Here is a 12,093-nt window from a genome sequence, read left to right as displayed (position 1 = left end):
ACATATTTTGGGTGTTAGTTCTAAAAGGTCTTGTAGGTCTTCATAGAACCATTCAACTTCAGCTTATTCAGGGTTACTGGTTGGGGCATAGACTTGGATTACCGTGATATTGAATGGTTTGCCTTGGAGACGAACAGAGATCATTCTGTCGTTTTTGAGACTGCATCCAAGTACTGCATTTCGGACTCTTTTGTTGACCATGATGGCTACTCCATTTCTTCTGAGGGATTCCTGCCCGCAGTAGTAGATATGGACCTAACAGAAGCAGAAGATATTAAGAAGAGGTGGCAAGAATACATGGAAGAACTGTACAAAAAAGATCTTCACAACCCGGATAATCACGATGGTGTGATCACTAATCTAGAGCCAGACATCCTGGAATGTGAAGTCAAGTGGGCCTTAGAAAGCATCACCATGAACAAAGCTAGTAGAGGTGGTGGAATTCCAGTTCAGCTATTTCAAATCCTGAAAGATGATGCTGTGAAAGTGCTGCACTCAATATGCCAGCAAATCTGGAAAACTCAGCAGTGGCCACAGGACTGGAAAAGGTCAGTTTTCATTCCAATTCCAAAGAAAGGCAATGCCAAAGAATGCTCAAACTACCACACAATTGCACTCATCTCACACACTAGTAAAGTAATGCTCAAAATTCTCCAAGCCAGGCTTCAGCAATACGTGAACCATGAACTTCCTGATGTGCAAGCTGGTTTTAGAAAAGGCAGAGGAACCAGAGATCAAATTGCCAACATCTGCTGGATCATCAAAAAAGCAAGAGAGTTCCAGAAAAACATCTATTTCTGCTTTATTGACTATACCAAAGCCTTTGTGTGGATCACAATAAACTGTAGAGAATTCTGAAAGAGATGGGCATACCAGACCACCTGACCTGCCTCTTGAGAAATCTGTATGCAGGTCAGGAAGCAACAGTTAGAACTGGACATGGAACAACAGACTGGTTCCAAATAGGAAAGGAGCACGTCAAGGCTGTATATCGTCACCCTGCTTATTTAACTTCTATGCAGAGTACATCATGAGAAACGCTGGACTGGAAGAAACACAAGCTGGAATCAAGATTGCAGGGAGAAATATCAATAACCTCAGATATGCAGATGACACCACCCTTATGGCAGAAAGTGAAGAGGAACTAAAAACCCTCTTGATGAAAGTGAAAGAGGAGAGTGAAAAAGTTGGCTTAAAGCTCAACATTCAGAAAACGAAGATCATGGCATCTGGTCCCATCACTTCATGGGAAATAGGGAAACAGTGGAAACAGTGTCAGACTTTATTTTTTGGGGCTCCAAAATCACTGCAGATGGTGACTGCAACCATGAAATTAAAAGATGCTTACTCCTTGGAAGAAAAGTTATGACAAACCTAGGTAGCATATTCAAAAGCAGAGATGTTGCTTTGCCAAGAAAGGTCCATCTAGTCAAGGCTATGGTTTTTCCTGTGGTCATGTATGGATGTGAGAGTTGGACTGTGAAGAAGGCTGAGCGCCAAAGAATTGATGCTTTTGAACTGTGGTGTTGGAGAGGACTCTTGAGAGTCCCTTGGACTGCAAGGAGATCTAACCAGTCAATTCTGAAGGAGACCAGCCCTGGGATTTCTTTGGAAGGAATGATGCTAAAGCTGAAACTCCAATACTTTGGCCACCTCATGCGAAGAGTTGATTCATTGGAAAAGACTTTGATGCTGGGAGGGATTGGGGGCAGGAGGAGAAGGGGACGACAGAGGATGAGATGGCTGGATGGCATCACGGACTCGATGGATGTGAGTCTGAGTGAACTCCGGGAGATGGTGATGGACGGGGGGCCTGACGTGCTGCGATTCATGGGGTAGCCAAGAGTCAGACACGACTGAGCGACTGAACTGAACTGAAGCATAAGTTTTCTATGTCTATGAGTCAATTTCTGTTTTGTATATAAATTCATTTGAATAATTTTTTTAGATTCTGTATGTAAGTGTTATCATATGATAGTTGTCTTTTTTTCTGAGTTACTTCGCTTAATATGATAATCTCTAGGTCCAACCATATTGTTGCAAATGGCATTATTTCATTCCTTTTATGGCTGAATAATATTCCTTTGTATAAATATACCACATCTTCTTTTTCCATTTATGTGCCAGTGGACACTTAGGCTGCTTCTATGTCTTGGCTATTGTAAATAGTGCTGCGGTGAACATTAGAGTGAATGTATCTTTTTGAGTGGGCAAAAAGAAAATTAGACACGCCACAAAGGAAGATGAATAAATGATCAATATCCCCCAAGAAAATGTGCTCAACATTATTAGTCATTAAACAAACACAAACTAAAACCATTACACACCCAGAATGGCTGGGTGGCTAGAATGGGCTAAAATCATAACTGAAAAGATATCAAATATTGACAAGGTATGGAGCAACTGGAATGCTCACACATGGTTTCGGGAACTGTAAAATAGTACAACCAAAGAAAAAGAGTGGAAGTTTCTTAATAAATTAAAAATATGCCCACTCTTTAGCCCAGCAATTCCAGTCCTACATATTTACCTAAGAGAAATGAAAACATGTGTCCATTAAAAAAAAGTTATACAGTAACTATCACAAAACTTCATCATAGCCTAAAACTGGAAACAGCCCAAGTGGAAAAATCAGGATGGTAGTTGCCTCTGAAATTTGAGGATGGAGGTTGACTGGAAAGGAGAATGAGGGAACTTTCTGGGGTAATGTTAATGTTCTGCATATTCATAGGAATTTGGGCTGAACAATATGTAGAGAATTTTGCATATGTCAATACTGGTGTATTTTATTGTATGTAAATTTTATAATGAAAGAAAAAGCATGCAGACAAATATTGTACTCTAATCAATGATACACATTTAGGAAGAACTGTACTGAATGGATACAGGTTTATGAGGAAATGTATTGATGTCTGCAATTTACATTGAGAGGCAACAAAAATAAGATGGATTAAGTGCTTAATGGAGGGGCAGGTAAGTGAATAGACAGGAGGTAAAGATAATGTAGTGAAATGTTCATAGGAGAAACTGAGGTGGGGTTAATAGGTGTTCACTATTAAATTCTTTCAATTTTGGCCTATTTGAAACTTTTGTTATAATATGCTGGGAATAAAAGATTACATCAGCCATCTTGGGGGAAGAAAGTTGAGCCATAGATCTCAGCCATAGTGTTGTAAGATCTCAGAGATATCAGAGCCATAGACCTGAGAAGGGAATGAAGAACTTGAAGAAAATATAGCTTGTACCAGGAGAGAAGGGGGTACAATGGAAAAAACAACTCTTGTCCACTAAAAATAGTGACCCCAAAACAGTTTGAGTGTGTGAGAGAAGAAACAGATTTGATTGAAAGAAGATGAATTTAAATGGGTTATGCTCAGACAGCATTCAAAAATATACGTGCTCTCAGGGACTATATTTAATATTTTGTGCTAAACCATCATGGAAAATAAGATGAAAGAGAATATCTATGTGTGTGTATGTATATATGTGTATAGATACATAAAGCAGTCACTTTGTTGTATAGCAGAAATTAACACAGCATTGTAAATCAACTATACGTCAATAAAATACATGTACCCCACTAGACACATTCAGCCCTCCTCATCCTTAACTATGCATTGAACAGACAGCTTCTTTCCTGGCTAGACTTTCTCAAAATCATTTGATTGCTTGTGAAACTTTTTCCTTCTGCGCAGAGAGTAATTAATGACTGCTAGGGTTTGTTACATTAAACCTCCTTCCTTCCATCCATCCATCCACCCAACAAAGGCTCTTCCTGTGTATAGATTATTGAGGTATGGTCTCTGAAAGTCCCTTGCCTGAAATAATCCATCCTCACCAAGACAACATGGTGTCAGGAACAAGATAGTTAGGACAAGGGCTAGAAACAAAATCCAGGAAGGAGTCACAAAGGACAGAAGATAATCACCAAACCATAAAGAAAGCCTGTAGTTGATTTCTGTGATGGGAAAGAGACATGAGTCAGTGGACAGAAATGGGCTGGAGTGCTGGTGGTAGCAGTGGTGAACACTGCAAAGGATAAAGTAGGCATTTGGTGTGGGGGTGGGAGGGGACCACTTGCTGGTTATAAAGGAAAAGAACAGTTACTGTAAGAGCATATGCTCTATTTGTTACCTGGAGATTTCTAGAGATCCTCAAGTCTTTAGGTCCTACAGATTAGGGATAGAGTTACAAGTGTGTGTGTGTGTGTGTGTGTGTGCTGAACCTAGTGAAGCCTGGAAATATCTGTCAGGCTTCTCTCCCAGTCACATGGCAGGCAGGCAGGTTTCTCTCTCCCAGTCACATGGGTGTCCTGCTCCTATGTTATGTCCATCTTAGAAACACCGGTTTTCTGCTCTTCAGCTTGGTATTGTACTTGGCTCAGCTCTGGATTTGGAGGCCAGGGGGAAAAACAATGACCACTTCTCTAGAACCAGGCTGCCAAGCAGGTAAAATGTGATGCTTCCAAAGAAAATGCTACCCCATGTGGCAGCAGGAAGTAACCTGGCTGCATTTTCACCAAAATGTCACTCCTGGCTAAGGGTGCTTCATCTTGGAGACAAAATCAGTGGCTGGGATTGCCTTAAGGGTCAAAAAGTCCTAAAGGCCAGGTGGTGGGTTATCTTTCTCACCACAATCCGCAGGATAGGATCTGACTCCAGGGTCAAAGCACAGGCTGCTTTTTAACCCTTGGGTGAGTATTCCATGCTTCGCAGTGACACACGTCTGTCTGGTTTTTCCTGTTGATCATCACAGCTTCCAAAGACTTGGGGCTCAAGAAAAGAGGCCTTGACAACAGGCCTGGGCCTCGTACCCACAGCCCCTGAGCTGTCTTTTCATAATCTTGTAAAGAAGAAATAAATGCTGCTCATAGAAAGCTTCCCTCCCACTGGCAAGGTCTAATGGATAGTCTGGCCAGACAGAGTGGAGAGAAAGATGTTTTCATGTTTCAGAACCTGAGGCTTGCAGGTGATTCAGACAGAGAACAATTGTGGTTTGTTTGTAAAGATAAAATAGATAAGCCACGGGGAGAGCAAAGGCGAGCCCAGCAAATTCAAGTGCCCCAGTAGAATGACTAGTCCAAGTTGCAGGCTTTGGTCTTGAAGTTTCCACAGCTGGGAACCCTCTCCCCTCCTCCTTCCTTTCTCACTGACATCAGTGAATCAAGAGGTGTTACTGAGCAAAGAAAAAAGCAAATAGTAGAAGAATATATCTGTACAATCCCTTTATGTAAAAATAAATCAGATGTACTGCACACACAAACCACCCAGTTTATTTCAAAGGATAAGTATACGTGCTTGCAAATGCAAGGAAAAAATCGCCCAAGGGAGAGGCAGCAAAAAGATAATAGAGATTACCTTTGGAGAATGGTGGGCGTCCCTGGTGGCTCAGATGGTAAAGGATTTGCCTGCACTGCAGGAGATCTGGGTTCGATCCATGGGTTGGGAGGATCCCCTAGAGAAGGAAATGGCAACCTACTCCAGTATTCTTGCCTGGAGAATTCCATGGACAGAGGAGCCTGGTGGGCTGCAGTCTATGGGGTCGCACAGAATCAGACATGACTGAGCAACTAACATTTTAGAGAGAAATGGGGAGGGGAGGGAAGGTGTGAGGAAATGGCAGAACCTACAGGACAGGCAGTAAAATGGGCTTCCCTGGTGGCTCAGCTGGTAAAGAATCTGCCTGCAATGTGGGAGACCTGGGTTCACGCCCTGGGGTGGGAAGAACCTCTGGAGAAGGGAAAGGCTACCCACTCCAATATTCTGGCCGGGAGAATTCCATGGACTCTACAGTCCATGGGGTCACAAAGAGTTGGACACGACTGGGAGACTTTCACATTCACTTTTTTTTTTCAGTCTTACCTATAATGACATCTTTTGAGTTTTATTTATTTCTTTTTGGCTCTCCCGGGTCTTCATTGCTGCCTGCAGGCTTTCTCTAGTTGTGGAGAGTGGGGCTTACTCTTTAGTTGTGGTGTGTGAGCTGTAGGTACGACAGCTCCAGCAGTTGCATCGTATGGGCTCAGAAGTTGGGAAACATGGGCTTAGTTGCTCTGCAGTATGTGGGATCTTCCTGGACCAGGGTTCGAACCTGTGTCCCTCTGCACTTGCAGGTAGAGACTTAACTCCTGGACCACCAGGGAAGTCCTAATTGTAGCTTTGAAAAACAAGCAGTGTGTATTTGTGAATTGCTCATACAATAAAAAAATTTTTCTTTTTCTTTGTTAATCGAAGTATAGGTGATCTACAGGTTGTCTTAGTTTCAGATGTACAGGGAAGTGATTCAGTTAACACACACGCATACAGAAATCTATTTTTTTTCAGATTGTTTTCCATTATAGGTTATTACAAGACACTGAAAACAGTTCCCAATTAGAAATCAATTTTGAGAAAAGATATTATTCTTTAAAGCATAGTGAGAATATCTAAGTGGGTGGAAAATGTATATTGGAGGTCAGATAACAAAAGGATGGAAATGAACACTTACCTGTCATTTTCCCCTCATCGTAAGAAGTGATAATGATGGTGAGGGTGTTGTCAAGGTTACTGAAATAGGAGCAGCCTTGTGTTAAATCGTTTACTTACATTATCTACTTTTTATGACCTTATGAGTTGGGTGCTATTAATTATTCCCATGTTACAGATGAGGAACCTGAGGCTCGGGGAGCTAAAGGGATCTGCCCAAGGTCAGTACAAGGTGAGCATATTGCAGATGCCCTGGACCACCAGAGAAGTCCCCCTCGGGATTCTTGTGGCTTCACCCCACAGGATTCCCAGTACCTCTTTTCTCTGATGTATCTCTCTTTCCCCTTCTTCTCTTTCCTCCTTTCCCCATACCCACCACTCTCGTAACATTCTTAGGACATAAGGTAGTCTGAGTAGCAGATGGGGTAATTCCCAGTGGCCCAGTCATTAAGAATCCACCTGCCAATGCAGGGGACTGGGGTTCGACCCCTGGTCTGGGAAGACCCCACATGCCTTGGAGCAACTAAGCCCGTGGGCCACAGATACCGAGCCCTTGCTCACTAGAGCCTGAGCTCCAAAACAAGGGAAGTCACTGCAGTCCATGAACAGTGCAACTAGAGAGTGAAAAAAAGAAGAGAAAAGTGAATCCCAAACACCCTGAGCTGGCTGGAAACCTTCAACGGATGCCCCACCTGGACTGAGGCAGTCCAGGTTACCCAGTGGTTAGGAGCACAGGTTCTGGGGTCAGACCTGGCCCAATCCCAGCCCTGCCCCCTTAGTAACTGACTCACCTTGGACAAGTCCCCTAAGTGTCTGACGAAGCCACTTGTCCCTCCTGGAAAATGGCCGTGTCCCAGAGCTACTCTATGGAGCACATCTGGGATGCACAGAGAGCGCTCGGGCAAACCGTGGCCAGAGGTTGTCGGAAGTGCCCATTACTAGGACTGGCATCGCTGAGGAGGCTGTGGGCTGTGTCCTAAGGATTGAGCCCCCAATCTGTGAGCACCTGCACTCTGTGCCAGAGACCGAGGAGGGTGGAGCATGGAGCACAGCAGCAGGAAGGTGCTCCCAATCCAGCCAGGCCTGCCTCTGTTGCCAGAGGGTTCTGAGAGTGGGAGCTTGAGGGCAGGGGCTTGTTTGCCCTGTAGCCTGTGGCTGGAACAGAGCAAGTGCTCAGGAATCATTTTTACAGAAGGAAGAAGAGTGGGTGCTCAATTAGGTTTCCCATGGGAATAAATAAACACTTGAGGAAATAAAGCAAGGCTTCTCGGCAACAGCCCAGTCCTCATGGCCTCCTACTTCTCCCAGGAGGTCTCAGCATTTAACATCTATGAAAAGGCACAGCTCTATGTCTTTCTGGTTTATCCCTGCAGCCTTGGTTTTATCTCTAACAGTAAGAAGCTTCCTCCACAGCAGTGCCTGTGTCTACATGAGATGAGCTATCACACAAATTTTGTTTTTCTTTCTTTCTTTTTATTTTGGCTATGCTGGGTCTTGGCTGCGGGGTGCGTGGGCTTCTCTAACTGGGACGTGTGGCCTTCCCTTGCTTCGGAGCACAGGCTTAGTAGTCACAGCCTCTCTAATTGCTGTGCATCATGTAGGATCTTAGTTCCCCAAACAGGGATCGAACCCATGTCCCCTGCACTGGAAGGCAGATTCTTAACCACTGGACGACCTGGAAGTCCCCACACCAACTTTATAGTTCACATTTTTATATCCCTCCCGTGCTATTTTCAATATAGACATGCTTTTATGCTTAAAATGCATAAAAGCACCCAACACTTTTTTTTAATTTGTACGAATGAACCTATTAACAAAACAGAAATAGTGTCACAGATATAGAAAACAAATTTACCATTGCCAAAGGGGAAAGATGGAGTAGGGGAGGGATAAACTGGGAGATTCAGATTGACATGTACACACTGCTGCTGCTAAGTCACTTCAGTCGTGTCCGACTCTGTGTGACCCCATAGATGGCAGCCCACCAGGCTCCCCCGTCCCTGGGATTCTCCAGGCAAGAACACTGGAGTGGGTTGCCGTTTCCTTCTCCAATGCACTACTATGTATAAAGTAGATGACTGATAAGAACTTACTGCATAGCATGGGAACTCAATACTCTGTAATGAACTATACAGGAACAGAAATTTAAAAAGAGTGGACATATGTATATGTATAACCTATTCACTTTGCTACACAGCAGAAACTATATGACATTGTAAATCAGCTATCCTCCAATAACATTTATTTTAAAAATTTTGAAGATGAATTCCTGATTCACACCGGTAACAAGTTATTAAAGGAAAAGTAGCAATGACTGTTGCCAAATCCTGATTTTGTGACCATTTTATTTCATGACTTTTGCATATATATTCGTAAGAGACATAGTCTCTGGTTTTCTTGTTTCAGTGCTGTGTTATCACCACTTGGCAACGAGGTTATACAAATTCCATGAGATAAATTGGGAAGCTTCTTCCATTCTTCTCTCTGCTATGGAAGAATCTGAATCTTGAGATTACCTGTTCCATGGATGTCTGAAGTAACCCAGACATAAAACTCTCAGGGTCTGGAGACTTTTTCCAGGGAGAAAATTTTCGGAGAAAATTAACTATCTCTTCTATAGTTAATATGTTATTTGATTTTTCACTTCTTTAAAAGTCAATTTTGGTAATTTTATAAGGCCTTGGAAGTCATAAATCATTCATTCCATCCAGGTTTTCAATTTTACCAGCCAGATCTGTACATGCAGCTCTCTTCAATCTTTCTAAACTTTTGGCTGTACTGTGTCTTCACTGTGGCAGGTGGGGTTTTTGCTGTGGCTCTCGGGTCTTCTCTAGTCATGGTTTATGGGTTAGTTGCCCAGAGGCGTGGGGCATCTTGGGCTTCCCTGGTGGCTCTGCTGGTAAAGAATCCACCTGCCATGCAGGAAACCCAAGTTCGATCCCTGGGTTGGGAAGATCCCCTGGAGAAGGAAATGGCTACCCACTCCAGTATTCTTGCCTGGAGAATTCCTTGGACAGAAGAGCTTCGTGAGCTTACAGTCCACGGGGTCACAAAGAGTTAGACACAACTGAGCAACTAACGCTTTGACTTTTCACTTCATGGGAGACCTTGGTTGCCTAACCAGGCATCAAACCCAGGTCCCCTGCACTGGAAGGTGTATTCTTAACCACTGGACCACCAGGGAAGTCCTGTCTATTCATTTTTGAAATCTCCTCCATCATTGTATTCCCTTTCCCATTCCTAATGTTTATATTTACATTTATAAATGTAATATATAATTTATGCAAATATAATCTATATTTAGACATCCCTGGTGGCTCAGATAGTACCTACAATGCGAGATTAAAAGACGCTTGCTCCTTGGGAGGAAAATTATGATTAACTTAGACAGCATATTGAAAAGCAGAGACATTACTTTGCCAACAAAGGTCCATCTAGTCAAGGCTATGGTTTTTCCAGTAGTCATGCATGGATGTGAGAGTTGGACTATAAAGAAAGCTGAGCACTGAAGAATTGATGCTTTTGAACTGTGGTGATGGAGAAGACTCTTGAGAGTCCCTTGGACTGCAAGGAGATCCAACCAGTCCATCCTAAAGGAGATCAGTCCTGGGTGTGCATTGGAAGGACTGATATTGAAGCTGAAACGCCAACACTTTTGCCACCTGATGCGAAGAGCTGACTCATTTGAAAAGACCCTGATGCTGGAAAAGACTGAGAGCAGGAGGAGAAGAGGACAACAGAGGATGAGATGGCTGAATGGCATCACCGACTCAATGGACATGAGTTTGAGCAAGCTCCAGGAGTTGGTGATGGACAGGGAGACCTGGCGTGCTGCAGTCCATGGGGTCTCAGAGGTGGACACGACTGAGCGACTGAACTGAACTGAACATTCCACTGTGTGCATACCACATTTTGTTTACCCACTCATCTGTCAGTGGGCAGTTGTATCTACCTTTTGGCTGCTGTGAAAACTGCTGCTATGAACATGGGTGTGCAAATATGGAAGCTGACTTTAGAATCCTTTGTTATGGCATGTGCTAAATTGCTTCAATTGTGCAACTGTATGTACCGTAGCCCACCAGGCTCCTCTGACAATGGGATTTCCCAGGCAAGAATACTGGAGTGGGTTGCCAGGCCCTCCTCCAGGGAATCTTCTGGACCTAGGGATCGAACCAGTGTCTCTTATGTCTCCTGCATTGGCAGGTGGGTTCTTTACCACTAGCACCACCAGAGAAGCCCTGTCATGGCGGGTGGTAAGGAATAAACCAAGAACTCCCCCTACTGGTTCTTTCCTGGGGAAATCAGAGTTAAAGGAACCATGGGTCGGCAAAGACCTCATCCTCTCTTCCAAGGATGAGGAGTTGAGGTTCAGAGGGGACAAGCAACCTACTTGAAGTCACACAGCTGGGAAGTGGAGGACTCAAGATTTGAACCCAGTAATGCTGTTTCCCAGCCTCCTGGTCTCTCTTGTCCATCCCTCTCGGCCACACTAGTGTCTCTTGAGTAATGGGCTTGACCCAAAGTTATCCTGGGGAGAGCCGCTTCTCAGTGCTGGGCAAGATGGCTGCAGGAGCCTGAAACCTGTTTTGCTTATTACAGATGAAAAGCAGATAAGATTTTTAAAATTAATTAATTTTTTATTGAAGGATAATTGCTTTACAGAATTTTGTTGTTCAGATAAGATTTTAAATGTTATGCTTCTGCAGCCAGTGCGGGGTGGAGCAGGGCCCCTGTGAGCAGTCACTCCAAATAAAACATATTATTTAGGAGTGATTGGAAGGCAGACAGGCTGAAAACATTGTGCACAGAAGGACTACTGCTGTCCGCTCATGAGGATCAAAATCACTTTCCCCAGGCTCGCAGGTGGATTCACATTTAGAGCAATTTCCCTCATGGTAGCGCAACTCCATGACTAGGCTTGGGCTTGTGGACAATTGATTTCCCAGCCGAATGACTTCCCGCCCCAGCGCAGGGCATGGGGCTTGGCTTCCCTGGTTCTGTCCTGACGCTGCCTGCGCAGATGTCCACTCAGCACTTGAGATCCATCCTCGCAGTACCGGCTGGGATGGGAAGGGCGAGCTGAGCCTTGACCCCAGGCACCGGTTGAGCACTTACTTTGTGCACCATAGCCAGTAGCCTGGCCCTAGGAGCAGCAAAGCAAGAAACTTACTCTCAGAGAGGTTGAGGTGCAGGTCCAAAGTCACACAGTGCTCCCAAGGAGCTCCCAATAGCAGGAAGTCAGGGCTGGCTGGTAGGTACAGTCCTGTGTGGTACTAATGCCCTGCCTGCAGACATTTAGAGGGAGGAGGCAGGGCAGCACTGCCCACCTTATGGCATCTGACTCAGGGGGTTCTCAGCTCCTCGAAGCCAAATCCTGGGAAGGCTCTCAGACCCCAGCAGAGGGACTCTGAGCCTGGGTTCTGAGGCATGGCCATAGGCTGGGGGGCTCCTGCAGTAAGTGTTAGCACATTTTTCTCACACTGTGAGTGGAGGCAGGGCTGAGTCTGCAGCTGTGGGGAGGAAGAAGGCCACAGCAGCCAGGAGCCACTAGCTCAAGGTATTCTTGACAGAGTGACAGACGGCCCAGCTCTTAGAGACTGGGGGCCTGGGAAGGGAACACTGACCCAAA

The sequence above is a fragment of the Budorcas taxicolor genome, chromosome 11, assembly GCF_023091745.1.
Source record: "Budorcas taxicolor isolate Tak-1 chromosome 11, Takin1.1, whole genome shotgun sequence".
Taxonomy (NCBI): domain Eukaryota; kingdom Metazoa; phylum Chordata; class Mammalia; order Artiodactyla; family Bovidae; genus Budorcas; species Budorcas taxicolor.
The sequence above is the reverse complement of the archived record's forward strand: the minus strand, read 5'-3'. Positions refer to the sequence as shown.